General features: G+C 38.6%; 1 non-coding gene across 1 annotated transcript; it reads left to right on the top strand.

The window, feature by feature from the left end:
- Window positions 1-8,053: 8,053 nt before the first annotated feature.
- LOC114385522 lies at window positions 8,054-8,160 on the top strand. The gene has a single exon (XR_003660893.1). It is a non-coding gene; the product is annotated as a small nucleolar RNA R71 (small nucleolar RNA).
- The last annotated feature ends 8,110 nt before the right edge of the window (window positions 8,161-16,270 follow it).

Here is a 16,270-nt window from a genome sequence, read left to right as displayed (position 1 = left end):
TCAACTTAGGGTTTTCAATACGTGATTAGGCACCACATACACCAGTTAGCCCTTCGTCCATTAAGCATGAACGCAAGTTAGGCTCAGAGGCAATTAATCGAACACGAAGCGTGCACTGATTAATATTCACGAAATTGGGATAACTGGTGAAGGGAAAACTGCCAGGAAACCACATTACAAGCGAAACCTCAAAGAGAGTTGGGCTTCGTCCTCAAAAGGAAACAACACCAGAAAATCTAGCCTTCCATGGATTCAAACAGAAAACGCAATTGAAACATGAAGCAGAAACGTAAATGAACGGAAACGTAAATGAACAGAAACGTAAACGAACAGAAATGTAAAATGGAACAGAAACGTAAATGAGAGTAAAAGAAGAAGCAAGAACGAAATTGTAATTAGAAGCAGAAAACATAAAATTGCATTACGAACTCAGAAGCAGCAAAACAGAAAAACGAAAAACCCTAAAACAAAGCTCTGAATAATGGATAGCATAACAGAATAGAATGCCCTGCACGAATCCCAAGGCAGCTATTTAAAAAGAGTCACTCAGAGTCACTGGGCCCTATTACAATACTCTGGCCCAAAACGAAATAAACACTGAACAACATAAAATAAAATTGCGAAATTTCCTAATTAGAAATTAACTAAGGTAAGCGCTGCTTTATTTGCCCTCTTCAAGTCCACAACCAAAATCCGGATTAAGCCCAATGTTTCATTAATTCCTGAAATTAGATTAAAAACATCAAATTAGCTAAATGAGCCCAAATAATAAAACTGCCTAATTAATTGACAATTAAGACCAATCAATAATTAAAATGGTGCAAAAAGGGTTTAGAAAATAGAAGAAAATGATGACACATCAACCGGGTTTGTAATTCATTTCCGCATATCTTCACTGTCGGTATTTGCAAAATGTTCTCTTGGAATAGAGAAACACGCATTGCACGCAGGCAGTGGAATGAAGACTTCAATATCTTCTCAAAACTCTTGCTATCATCCAAGTAAGCGTATTTTAAATTTGATGGCAGAGGCTTAAATTCTGGTGTGGTCGGCTGGACAGTGGTAGAAGGAGATGGTTCTCAGCCTTACCTCATAAAGAAAGTCAGAGGTATGTGTACTTCCTGAAACATGGTTAGTCCTTATCTGACTCTATAAAATCAATCTCAAGAGGTAAAACACCACCACCAGGCATGCAATCAATATAACTCTCAGATTCACTCTCAGCATCAAATTCAGACATATGATCAAGTGCAATTTCAGACTCAATGCATGAATAATGAGAGGCTTGCAGATTAGAATAAAGATCAGTCATAGTATTCATCAACAACATGGTCAATTATTTCAGCACGAAATACAGAAAGATCTTCAGATGGGTATTTCATAGCATCCAGAATATTAAATGAACAGTTATGTCACCAAATTCCATAGACAGTGTGCCTGCATAAACATCTATCTTAGTTTTAGCAGTTTTATAAAGGGTCTGCCTAGAATGATGGGAACTGATCCTTGAGAAAAATCCATCTTCCATATTCAAGATATAAAAAATCAACAGGGAAAATCAGTTCACCAACTCTAACTAAGACATCTTCTATGAAAACCAACAGGATAGGCAACACTTCTATAAGCTAAATGAATTACCACATCAGTTGACTGCAAGGGACCTAGAGATAGAGAATTAAAAATTGACAGAGGCATAACACTAACAGAGGCTCCTAAATCTAGCATGCATTGTCAAACTTACTATTCCCTATAATACAAGGTATCTGAATGTACCTGGATCTTTGCATTTTTTCAAGGAATTTGAGGAACAGATTTACCAATCAATGCGGAGACATTTGCTGCCCATGCTAATTCGTCCACTTTCCTTTAAGCTTCCGCTTATATTAGTGCACAGCTCCTTCAAGAATTTGCATATCTTGGAATTTGCTTTATTGCATCCAACAGAGGTATGTTTACCTCTACTTTTCTAAACGTTTCCAAGATCTCTTCTCTGCCTCTTCCATTTTTTTGTTGGAAACTGCTCTTGGAGGGAATGGAAGAGGGGGAATGTGCTGCTTCTGCAAATCAGAATTACCTGTGGAAGAAGATTTCACCTGCACGAAAATTGTTAGGTAAATTTTTTCATCACCTTTTTCTGGAATAGAGTGAAGTTTGGCAGGCTCATTTGCAGATGAGGACGGTGCTATGGGTTGAGGTCCTTGACATTGCTTTCCCGACCTCAATGAAATGGCACTTGACATTTTTGGGATTTTGACAGCTTGAGAGGCAGCTTGTCAAATTTTCTGGACTGTTGTTGATTCAATTGGGTAGCTAATTGTCCCATCTGATGGTTAAGCTCTGAATGGAGGCTCTGGTCTCTTGCTTGAAACTGCATGTTCTGCATAGTCATTTGCCTCACAAGTTCTTCGAGGGAAGGTTGTGGAGGGGCCTCAACCGTTGGCTGTTTCTGGGGTTGTTGCTGTTGTTGGATTGGTGGAGGAATGTATGGTCTGCTTGGGCCAGCAGCATTTTGGAAGGAAGGAGCAGGCTACTGTTGTTGTTGCTCTGAGGGCTGGACCATCTGAGGTTAGGGTGATTCCTCCATCCAGGGTTGTATCTGTTGCTGGAAAGGTCATAATTGTTCTGCTGTGGTTGATTTTGCTGCTGAGGTTGAGGAGGTCTATTGTAAATATTTGCAGCATAAGCTTCAGGCTGCTGAATTGCTCCAGGTTGCTGCATGGAAGGGCAAAGGTCTGTATGGTGGTCAGTAGAGAGCACAAACCACAAACCTTGCAACAGGTACAGATTTCTGATTCAAGGCCAGCTGGGTTCCAAGTTAACCAATGCATCCAGTTTGCCTTCAAGCTTCTTAGTTTCAGATGATGCAGATGGGTTTGTAGCTACCTCATGCACTCCTCTAATGACTATGGCATCATTTCTGGCACTAAACTGCTGGGAGTTGGAGGCCATCTTCTCAATTAAATTTCTGGCTTCAGTAGGAGTCATGTCTCCAAGGGCTCCACCACTGGCAGCATCTATCATACTTCTCTCCATATTACTCGAGTCCTTCATAAAAATATTGGAGAAGAAGCTGTTCTGAAATCTGATGGTGGGGCAACTGGCACATAGTTTCTTAAATTCTTCCAGTATCCATACAAGCTCTCTCCACTGAGTTGTCTAATCCCTGAGATATCCTTCCTGATGGCTGTGGTCCTGGAAGCAGGGAAAATTTTTTCTAAGAATACTCTTTTAAGGTCATCCAAACTCGTGATGGACCTTGGAGCAAGGTAATACAACCAGTCCTTTGCCACTCCCTCTAATGAATGAGGAAAAGCCTTCAGAAATATGTGATCCTCTTGGACATTTGGGGGTTTCATGGTGGAGCAGACAATGTGAAATTCTTCAAATGTTTGTGCGGGTCTTCACCTGCAAGGCCATGAAACTTTGGAAGCAAATGAATCAGTCCAGTCTTAGAAAATATCCTTTCCTCGCCAGCTTGATCCATAGAGAAGTTGCAAGTCTTCACTGCCCACTATGCTTTGTGCTCAATTTCCACTGGAAGATGACATGCCTTTCCAAAGACAACCCGATAAGAGACATTCCTATGGGTGCTTTGTAGGCAGTCCGATGTGCCCAGAGAGCATCATCAAGCCTGGTACTCCAATCTTTCCTGCTTGGCTGCACAATCTTCTCTAGAATTCTCTTGATTTCCCTGTTAGAAATTTCTGCCTGTCCATTAGTCTGGGGGTGGTATGGTGTGGATACTCTGTGTACCACCCCGTACTTTTTAAGCAGGGCATGCATTGTCCTGTTGCAAAAATGGGTTCCTTGATCACTAACAATTGCTTTAGGTACTCCAAACCTGCAAAACAGATTAGACCTGACAAAGTCTGCAACAACTTTAGCATCATTAGTTCTAGTGGGCTTGGCTTCCACCCATTTTGAAACATAATCAACTGCAAGGAGAATATAAACATAACCAAAAGAGACAGGAAAAGGACCCATGAAATCTATACCCCAGACATCAAACACCTCACAGAATAGCATAGGTTGCTGAGGCATTTGTTGTCGCCATGTAAGTGTATTTCCTGCTCTCTGACACTGCTCACAAGTGTGCAGATCTTCCACGCATCTTTAAAGATGGTGGGCCAATAAAAACCACAATCAAGGACTTTGCGAGCTGTCCTTTGAACACCCAGATGACCTCCCGGTGCGGAAGAATGACAGAACTGCAGGACTGAGTCAGTCTCATGATCTGGAATGCACCGTCTAATGACCTGATCACTGCACAATTTCCACAAGTAGGGGTCATCCCAAATAAAATGCTTAGCATCACTTTTAATCTTATCTTTTTGGGCCTTAGATGCTAAGGGAGGAAAAACAGAGGCAACTAAATAATTGACAATGTTAGCAAACCAGGGAGTAGAAAGAGAGTCAGAAATACTATACAATATATACAAATGATCATCCGGGAAATCATCCCGAATAGGTGAATCTGCCTCAGAGACACGTTCGATCCGACTCAAATGATCAGCAACTAGATTTTGTGCTCCGCTCCTATCACGGATCTCCAAGTCAAACTCTTGGAGCCAGAGCATCCATCGGATCAACCTAGGCTTAGAATCAGCCTTCTTCAACAAGTACTTTAGAGCTGCATGGTCAGTATAAACAATAATGCGAGTACCAAGCAAATAAGATCGAAATTTTTCAAGAGCAAAAACTATGGCTAGAAGCTCTTTCTCAGTAGTAGTATAATTTGCTTGGGCAGCATCTAAAGTCCTAGAAGCATAATATATCACCCTGGGCAATTTATCAATTTTCTGAGCAAGGACAGCCCCCAATGCATAATTTGATGCATCACACATAAGCTCAAAAGGGGCTGTCCAATCGGGTGCCTGGATGATGGGGGTGGTAGTCAACGCTCTTTTGAGGCAATCAAAAGCCTCTTTGCATCTGTCATTAAAGTCAAACTCCACCTCCTTTTGCAACAAGTTGGACAGTGGAAGGGCTACTTTGCTAAAATCCCTTATAAAGCGCCTGTAGAATCCTGCATGACCAAGAAAAGATCGCACCTCTCGCACACAAGAGGGGTAAGGCAATTGTGAAATAACAGAAATTTTTGCAGGATCTACTTCAATGCCCTTATTGGAAATAATGTGGCCTAAAACTATACCTTGCTCAACCATAAAATGACATTTTTCAAAATTTAGAACAAGGTTAGTTTCAATGCATCTATTCAAAACTTTTTCCAAACTATTCAAACAACCATCAAAAGAGGATCCATATACAGTGAAATCATCCATAAACACTCTATGCAATTTTCTAAAAAATCACTGAAAATACTAATCATGCACCGCTGGAAGGTACCAGGGGCATTGCATAGGCCGAAAGGCATCCTCCTATAAGCAAAAGTGCCGAAGGGGCAGGTGAATGTGGTCTTTTCCTGATCCTCAGGAGCAATAGTAATTTGCATATAACCAGAAAAACCATCAAGGAAACAGTAGTGGGATTTACCTGCCAAGCGTTCAAGCATCTGGTCAATGAATGGCAGGGGAAAATGGTCCTTTTTGGTAACCTGGTTCAGCCTCCTATAGTCAATGCAGACTCTCCAACTGTTCTGCACCCGAGTAGGAATCAGCTCCTCCTTCTCATTTCTGATCACTGTGAGGCCAGTCTTTTTCGGGACTACCTGGACAGGACTCACCCATTGGCTGTCGGAGATAGGATAAATGATTCCAGCTTGCAAAAGCTTGGTTATCTCCTTCTTCACTACATCAAGAATCACCGGGTTGAGTCTTCTCTGTGGTTGTCTTACTGGTTTAGCTCCATCCTCTAAATTTATTCGATGCATACATGTGGATGGGCTAATACCAGGAATGTTCGCCAGGGTCCAGCCTATAGCCTTCTTATGCTTCTTGAGAACTGACAACAACTTCTCCTCTTGCTCATCAGCAAGGGAGGCAGATATAATCACTGGAAAACTCTTGCTATCATCCAAGTAAGCGTATTTTAAATTTGATGGCAGAGGCTTCAATTCTGGTGTGGTCGGCTGGACAGTGGTAGAAGGAGATGGTTTCTCAGCCTTTACCTCATAAAGAAAGTCAGAGGTATGTGTACTTCCTGAAACATGGTTAGTCCTATCTGACTCTATAAAATCAATCTCAAGAGGTAAAACACACCACCAGGCATGCAATCAATATCACTCTCAGATTCACTCTCAGCATCAAATTCAGACATATGATCAAGTGCAATTTCAGACTCAATGCATGAATAATGAGAGGCATGCAGATTAGAATAAAGATCAGTCATGTATTCATCAACAACATGGTCAATTATTTCAGCACGAAATACAGAAAGATCTTCAGATGGGTATTTCATAGCATCCAGAATATTAAAATGAACAGTTATGTCACCAAATTCCATAGACAGTGTGCCTGCATAAACATCTATCTTAGTTTTAGCAGTTTTCATAAAGGGTCTGCCTAGAATGATGGGAACTGATCCTTGAGAAAATCCATCTTCCATATTCAAGATATAAAAATCAACAGGGAAAATCAGTTCACCAACTCTAACTAAGACATCTTCTATGAAACCAACAGGATAGGCAACACTTCTATTAGCTAAATGAATTACCACATCAGTTGACTGCAAGGGACCTAGAGATAGAGAATTAAAAATTGACAGAGGCATAACACTAACAGAGGCTCCTAAATCTAGCATGGCATTGTCAAACTTACTATTCCCTATAATACAAGGTATGCTGAATGTACCTGGATCTTTGCATTTTTCAGGAATTTGAGGAACAGATTTACCAATCAATGCGGAGACATTTCTGCCCATGCTAATTCGTCCACTTCCTTTAAGCTTCCGCTTATTAGTGCACAGCTCCTTCAAGAATTTGGCATATCTTGGAATTTGCTTTATTGCATCCAACAGAGGTATGTTTACCTCTACTTTTCTAAACGTTTCCAAGATCTCTTTCTCTGCCTCTTCCATTTTTTTGTTGGAAACTGCTCTTGGAGGGAATGGAAGAGGGGGAATGTGCTGCTTCTGCAAATCAGAATTACCTGTGGAAGAAGATTCACCTGCACAGAAATTGTTAGGTAAATTTTTGTCATCACCTTTTTCTGGAATAGAGTGAAGTTTGGCAGGCTCATTTGCAGATGAGGACGGTGCTATGGGTTGAGGTCCTTGACATTGCTTTCCCGACCTCAATGAAATGGCACTGACATTTTTGGGATTTTGGACAGCTTGAGAAGGCAGCTTGTCAGAATTCTGGGACTGTTGTTGATTCAATTGGGTAGCTAATTGTCCCATCTGATTGGTTAAGCTCTGAATGGAGGCTCTGGTCTCTTGCTGAAACTGCATGTTCTGCATAGTCATTTGCCTCACAAGTTCTTCGAGGGAAGGTTGTGGAGGGGCCTCAACCGTTGGCTGTTTCTGGGGTTGTTGCTGTTGTTGGATTGGTGGAGGAATGTATGGTCTGCTTGGGCCAGCAGCATTTTGGAAGGAAGGAGCAGGCTACTGTTGTTGTTGCTGAGGGCTGGACCATCTGAGGTTAGGGTGATTCCTCCATCCAGGGTTGTATCTGTTGCTGGAAAGGTCATAATTGTTCTGCTGTGGTTGATTTTGCTGCTGAGGTTGAGGAGGTCTATTGTAAATATTTGCAGCATAAGCTTCAGGCTGCTGAATTGCTCCAGGTTGCTGCATGGAAGGGCAAAGGTCTGTATGGTGGTCAGTAGAGGAGCACAAACCACAAACCCTTGCAACAGGTACAGATTTCTGATTCAAGGCCAGCTGGGTTACCAAGTTAACCAATGCATCCAGTTTGCCTTCAAGCTTCTTAGTTTCAGATGATGCAGATGGGTTTGTAGCTACCTCATGCACTCCTCTAATGACTATGGCATCATTTCTGGCACTAAACTGCTGGGAGTTGGAGGCCATCTTCTCAATTAAATTTCTGGCTTCAGTAGGAGTCATGTCTCCAAGGGCTCCACCACTGGCAGCATCTATCATACTTCTCTCCATATTACTGAGTCCTTCATAAAAATATTGGAGAAGAAGCTGTTCTGAAATCTGATGGTGGGGGCAACTGGCACATAGTTTCTTAAATCTCTCCCAGTACTCATACAAGCTCTCTCCACTGAGTTGTCTAATCCCTGAGATATCCTTCCTGATGGCTGTGGTCCTGGAAGCAGGGAAAATTTTTTCTAAGAATACTCTTTTAAGGTCATCCCAACTCGTGATGGACCTTGGAGCAAGGTAATACAACCAGTCCTTTGCCACTCCCTCTAATGAATGAGGAAAAGCCTTCAGAAATATGTGATCCTCTTGGACATTTGGGGGTTTCATGGTGGAGCAGACAATGTGAAATTCTTTCAAATGTTTGTGCGGGTCTTCACCTGCAAGGCCATGAAACTTTGGAAGCAAATGAATCAGTCCAGTCTTAAGAACATATGGGACATCCTCATCAGGGTATTGGATGCATAAGCTTTCATAGGTGAAATCAGGTGCAGCCATTTCCCTTAGAGTCCTCTCATGAGGTGGAGGTTGTGCCATGTTCTCAGAATGTGCAAAATCAGAATGCTCAGAATCAGAATGCTCAAAATTATAATGCTCAAGATCAGGATGTTCAAAATCACCAATAACAGAATGCACAGATTCACCAGTTATGGAATGCTCAGAATGATCAAAAGGTATAAAATGATGCCTAACTAATCTATGAAATGTCCTATCTATCTCAGGATCAAAGGGTTGTAAGTCAGATGGATTGCCTCTAGTCATACACTACATTCAGCATGCACACAACTAGTTGCCTTGTCATGTAAATAAAGGTGTAGGTTTGAACTACAGCTACCCTCAAATGATATCCAAATGACTTGAAATTTTGTGAGCAACCTTATAAAATGATGAGAAGATAGCACAAAAAATTTCAGACAAAAATTCAAAGTCTAACTATGAAAGCTAAAAATGGTAAGTTAAGAAAAATAAGTGAATAAAACTTGAAAAATAAAAAACTTTTGACAGAATCGCTTTTTTTGGACGATGGAGACCTCAGCCGGCCTAAGGCCGGCTTCCACGGCATAGGAAATTTTTTTCTACCCCAAATGCATATATAATAATTGCGATTCTGATAGCCGGAACAAAAGTTATGGCCGTTTGAAGTTTTGATAAACACAAAATTTGCTAGTTTTTTGGAACTTTCAAATCTGACCAAACTAAAGGCTCTAGCTATTTTTCCCACAAAATATATATTAAAAGAAGTTACCACAAAAAAATTCAGCCAAAAATAACAACCCTAGCTACTAAAACAAAAAATCTCAAATAATTCAGCATGGGTGGTCGCTAAAATCCGTCTCTAATTGATTTCTACTACTACTCTGTTTTTGCCGCAAGCTGATTTCTACTACTACTCTGTTTTCAAGCACAATCTTCACAACAAAACACACAAGACTGAAACAAGGGAAACGCTTAATGGGAAAACTGAAACAGAACACACATTAAACAAAATACCAGGACACTAAACAACACTAACACACATACTAACACAATACTAACAATTAAACATAAAACACGAAAGGATTAAACACACAACACTAGCTATCTATTATGAACCTTTGGACACTGCTCCCCGGCAACGGCGCCAAATTTGATCGAGGCCGTACCCGAATCAAATAAACATGAAAATGCAGTAACTAGGAAGTGATCCTAGGTCGTTTCCCAACGAGCAGTGACAAGCCAAATGTTCATAATATGCTTGCAGTAACAGTAACGATGGGGGGGGGTTTGGTTGTTTGGTAATTAAAGAGCAGAACAAATAAAATGGAATACGAAACTACTAATATTAAAAACGGGTTGTTTCCTCTGATTCAGAAGCCACTCTCTTATCCTGGGTTATGGAGAATTCGTCCCTAACAGTCAACCACTTAATCCAACCCTATTTCAATTTACTAAGCGAAAATCAACTTAGGGTTTTCAATACGTGATTAGGCACCACATACACCAGTTAGCCCTTCGTCCATTAAGCATGAACGCAAGTTAGGCTCAGAGGCAATTAATCGAACACGAAGCGTGCACTGATTAATATTCACGAAATTGGGATAACTGGTGAAGGGAAAACTGCCAGGAAACCACATTACAAGCGAAACCTCAAAGAGAGTTGGGCTTCGTCCTCAAAAGGAAACAACACCAGAAAATCTAGCCTTCCATGGATTCAAACAGAAAACGCAATTGAAACATGAAGCAGAAACGTAAATGAACGGAAACGTAAATGAACAGAAACGTAAACGAACAGAAATGTAAAATGGAACAGAAACGTAAATGAGAGTAAAAGAAGAAGCAAGAACGAAATTGTAATTAGAAGCAGAAAACATAAAATTGCATTACGAACTCAGAAGCAGCAAAACAGAAAAACGAAAAACCCTAAAACAAAGCTCTGAATAATGGATAGCATAACAGAATAGAATGCCCTGCACGAATCCCAAGGCAGCTATTTAAAAAGAGTCACTCAGAGTCACTGGGCCCTATTACAATACTCTGGCCCAAAACGAAATAAACACTGAACAACATAAAATAAAATTGCGAAATTTCCTAATTAGAAATTAACTAAGGTAAGCGCTGCTTTATTTGCCCTCTTCAAGTCCACAACCAAAATCCGGATTAAGCCCAATGTTTCATTAATTCCTGAAATTAGATTAAAAACATCAAATTAGCTAAATGAGCCCAAATAATAAAACTGCCTAATTAATTGACAATTAAGACCAATCAATAATTAAAATGGTGCAAAAAGGGTTTAGAAAATAGAAGAAAATGATGACACATCAACCGGGTTTGTAATTCATTTCCGCATATCTTCACTGTCGGTATTTGCAAAATGTTCTCTTGGAATAGAGAAACACGCATTGCACGCAGGCAGTGGAATGAAGACTTCAATATCTTCTCCTTCTCTCTAACGTTTGGAAACCTTATCAGAGCAACCAGAGAAAAAACTCGAGGAATCTTAGGAAACTGTTAGACATGCCGTTGTCGCTGTCAGAATACACACGTGAGCCTGCTTAGAAGTAAGGGATGAGTTATTCACAATTGGGGACTAGTGAGAACATGTGTAGGGATCCTTAGAGTATCAATTGGAATGGGTTTTTGGGTTGTTTATGCAAATTTTGATTCTATCTTTACAATTATAACTATGAATTATATATGTTTGACAAATCAATTGATGTTCCAATGAGAAATTCTTGTATTAAGTGTGAACCTTAAAAATTGAGTTCTTTTTATTAACATGAATTATACTCTAAATAATATTCTTTTTAATGAATTATTTTATACAAATTATTATCTTGTTTTATATTTTCCCACGATGATGATCAACATGTTATGTGTGTGTGTGTGTGTATATATATATATCTGTGTGTGTGTGTGTGTGTGTGTGTGTGTGTGTGTGTGTGTGTGTGTGTGTGTGTGTGTATCAGTTATGAGGCGTGACAAATTATTATAATGAAATTATAATATTGTTATGGAGATTGAGAGTGCAAAGTTGAATGTGTTAATTGGAGAGATACATGTAAACATGACATGGTTGATTATGACATAATGAGATGTGAAATTGTGAACATGAGTTTTAGTTGTAAATAAGTGTGTCGTTAACACTTGATGTGACATTACTTGTGTTGTGAGTTGTGAATTATACAATAACCCGACCAGTGTTTATCTTGAGAAAAATGTTGATATGCAGTGTTAAAGGGAAAATGAAGGTTTTCTAGTTAGGAACCAGTGTTAAATTGTAGTACAATGTGTAAACGTGTTTGAAACATGAGTGTGAGGTCGTGGGTATTGTATAATTCACGAGCAGTGTCTACTTATAATATTATTGTCGAAATCGAGTATAAGTACAAAGTTGAACATGTGTTAAATTGTGAGATACATGTAAACCTGTGATGGTGGATTGTGACATTACGAGATGTTGAATTATGGACATGATATTTGGTTGTGAATAAGTGTGTGTATTTAACACTTGATGTGACAATAATTGTGCTGTGAGCTGTGAATTATACAATAACCCGACCAATATTTATATTGAGAAGAGTGTTTATGTGCAGTGTTAAAGAGAAAGTGTAGGTTCCTAGTTAGGAACCAGTGTTAAATTGTAATGCAATGTGTTAAACGTGTTTGAAACACGAGTATGAGGTCATGGGTATTGTATAATTCATGAGTAGTGTCTGCTTGTAAAAATTATTTTAGGGGTTGGACCTGAATCAAGAAGGTGAGGCCCTAACGGATTCTTCTGAGTCTAGGCCTTGGTGGATGACTCTAAAGAACCTCGTGCCAGAGGACGTTGAGACACAATGTGTAACGACCCGCCTTGTCACTACGATATCACCACTCTAAACCGCGAGAAATTTCAATTTTTAAATGAAAACCCTGTTAATTTGCTTATGAAAAATGAAAGTAATTTTTTTTCAATGTACATTTACCAAACAACGCGCCATTACTTAAGCGAATACATATATTTATATATCGAAATAGTAACTCAGTACACATCATTCACATAATGGAAAGTAAATTTGTTCATACATATAATTAAATTTGTGATTTACATCCTCAATTCAACAAAAAGAATTATGGAACCATCTATGGAGGAGTTGATAAACAAAACATAATTATCTCCCAAAATAATCTCAATGTCATCACATCGGCTCAATGGCTCCACAAAAGAAGCTCACTTCTCGTACTCTACTGTTGTCATTTTGCTCTCACAAACAAAGGTTCATGATCATCATAGGTACCAACCACATGGTACAAAATTGCGAGGGGTGAGTTTATTATAAAAGAAATTAATACAAAAAAAATCAAATAACTACGTTTAGTAAGAAAACATTAACAAATATCATAAGCTTACACAAGCATTCATTAGTCCAACACACACTCAACAAATAGTCATCATCCGTCCATGGTTCCAATCAATCATGCTCAGTATGATGCATGCACCTAACCTCAACTCTCAAATGCAATGTGGTACCATCCCCAAGGAAATAGCCTAAGCATGTCCACGCGACACTCTCACTTAGGAAAACTAGGCAATAAGTGTCGAGGTCACCCTGTCGTGCACAGGCAACTCGCCCCCACGGTGATCAGCCTGAGTCTCAAGGGAGTTCCAAACTGAGTGACATACCCCCAAGTACAAGTATTTTTCCTCATGAAAAATTACAAGTACTTACTGACAAAGTTTGTACTATTTCCATGCAATATGAAGTATGAAACATGGGCACCATCAATGCACTGATCGTGGATAATTAAAGATTCTAAGTCATCCCCCTCCAAAGATGTTTAAAACTCTTTAACCACTGTATTTCCCCCACCAGGGATATCCAACAAGGTCACTGCACCCCCCATGTACATACACAACATATAACGTATGAAACATGAGCACCATCAATGCACTGACCGTGGATAATTAAAGATTCTAAGTCATCCCTCTCCAAAGATGCTTAAAACTCTTTAACCACTCTATTTCCCCCACCAGGGATATCCAACAAGGTCACTACACCCCCCATGTACATACACAACATAACATCATCACAGTGCATTTTCAACATCATCAACATTTTATCTCAATATCATCATCAACATCACAAGCAATCACATTCCACATACATACACATAAATTCATGCCCGGGATTCACATTCCCCAGGTCTTCAGGTAACATAAACCTCATACAACAACAATCTATAATACCACGGGACTCATTTTTTTTAAGGAAAATTCTAATTTAAAGAGGAAAACTATAATATTCAAACAAACTTTTATCCCCATTTAAAATTTAATAAAGAAGTACATAGAAGAACAAATATAAAATTTTGGGCAGAGTCTCCTCCATATTTAAGACTTTTCCCAAAATTTCCAATCAATACAACAACATCATTGACAATTTTTATCATTAGTAACAAACCTATCACATCCCATTAGTTAAAAACACAGTTTTTCTTGAAAACCAGCATGCACATCAATAACAAATATATCACATCCCATTAGTTAAAAACAAAGTTTTTTTTTGAAAATTAGCATGCAACAGGGACAAGCATACATCCTTATAGTTAGGTTCCCTGACCCCAACTATTGTATTAAAAACTGTAAACAATAATAAACTCCCCTCACCTACCGTGAGCTCTACGTCAATATCTCTTTGCGTCGCCCAGAGACCTCTCTTGTTCCCGTTTGTCAATTTAAATGCAAGGTTCTATATACCAAATTGAAGGAAATTTAGTATAGATTTCAAAAACAAGGTTAATGACAACATTTGGGGTCAAATACCCTTGTCAAAACATAAAGGGCAGATGGGTGTTTCGAATTCTACTAAAAAGAGACATCATTTTAAAATTATGATCACACCAATGTGACTGGGGTTCATTGAAGGTCGCGAAAATAACATCTGTGTTATAAAAAGATAATTTTTACAATGTCTCATTTTCAAGGGTTTTTCAAAGGAAGTGTAAAAACATCCAATAATGGTTCCAAAGTCAAAAGAGATGCAAAGATGGACTCAAACTAACAAGGAGAAGGCTTAGAATCATGGTTACCTTGAAGAAACCGTGAAGGAATGATTGGAGGCTTCATTCTCTATTGAATCCTTGAGTTGAGTTTTGAAGATTCTGCTCCGATCAAATTGTTCTTCTCCGTGCGGTGATCCGACGGCAAGCAAAAGCGGCTCGTGGTGGTCACCAGTGGTTAGTGGTGGTGGAGGAGGAGCTTGGGGGTGTTGGGGGAGGGTTTAGGGGAAGAGAAGGAGGAAGAAGATGGCTATTTTACACTGCTAAACATATTTGAAGCCTGCAACACTCGCCCAGGTGAGTTTGGCTCGCCTGGGCGAGCTGATCCACAACTCAAATTTTTTGCTTCGGTAAAAATATCATATCTCATACTCAAGATATTATATTGCAAATCTCAACGGTCAGAATTTTGATAATTGTCTTAGGAACTTCCAAACAAAATTGGAAGACAATCTAACGGTTAACGAATCTGAAATGACAATTTTACTGAAATAAGTTTAGGTAAAATTTGAAATCTCATAATTTTAACTTAGTTCAACAAAACTCCACATAACTCAACATCCCCATCAAGAAATTTACACATGACTAATTCAAGCCATACCTAAACTCATTCAAGTCAACCATATAGTCAAATAACACAATAAATATAATTAAACATCAATTTATAATTAGTAATATCTCAGGGTGTTACACAATGCTCTGATAGGATGTGACATTAGAGATGAGTTTTTAATTTAATTGCATAATGTTATTTTATTTTATTTTACCTCACTGATTTAACAAAACATTTTTTATAAACTTTGACGGCATTGTTTTGAGCCGAATATGTTTTTAATAAGTCTTATTTGGTAATAGTGAAGTGAATGTGAACCTTTTACCCATGTGAATTTGTTGATCAATATTTTTATATATTTTATTTATTTATATGTATGTCGGGGTAAAGGGTGTCACAATTACCAACGATGATCAATAGCGATGGGCGTGACATCTGGTCTATCTACCGACACCATGTGTGTGGAAGCAAAGCTACCATGATGATTCACCAATATGTTTTGATGATGTCAAAGATCAAAGAATTGTTTCAAGATTAAAGAATCAAGCATTCAAGATTCCACTCAAAGATTCAAGAATCAAATGAAGAAATCAAGAAGCATCAAGCCAAGTCAAAATAGGTAGTAAAAAGTATTTATTTCAAAAAAACATCAAATAGCACACTTTTTGTTTGAAAAAGGATTTTCTGAAATCTACTAAGTTACCTAAGTTTTTACTCTCTAGTAATCGATTACCATTTATTAGTAATTGATTACCAGTGACCAAAATGGTTTTCAAACTGATTTCAATGCTTTGCAACATTCCAAAATGATTTTCAAATAGTGTAATCGATTACACTATATTAGTAATCGATTACAAGTGAATCTAAATGTTGGAATTCAAATCCAATTGTGAAGAGTCACAACTTTTCATAAAATACATTGTGTAATCGATTACACCATTATGGTAATCGATTACCAATGAATGTTTTTGAAGAAAATGTTAAGAGTTATAACTCTTAACATGATTTTCTCAAAAGGTATCAAGGTTCTATAAATATAAGACCTTGGCACGCATTTTAAATATACAATAACATAGAAAAACACATTTGATTACACAGAACTTTCCACTGCTTTTCTCTTGCAAAACCTTTGCCAAATTCATTCTAAGTTTTTGTTCAATCTTTCCTTGAAGAAAGGAAAATTCTGCAAAAACA

Source organism: Glycine soja, chromosome 14, assembly GCF_004193775.1.
Source record: "Glycine soja cultivar W05 chromosome 14, ASM419377v2, whole genome shotgun sequence".
Classification (NCBI taxonomy): domain Eukaryota; kingdom Viridiplantae; phylum Streptophyta; class Magnoliopsida; order Fabales; family Fabaceae; genus Glycine; species Glycine soja.
Note: the sequence above shows the minus strand (reverse complement) of the source record. Positions and strands in the feature narration are given on the sequence as shown.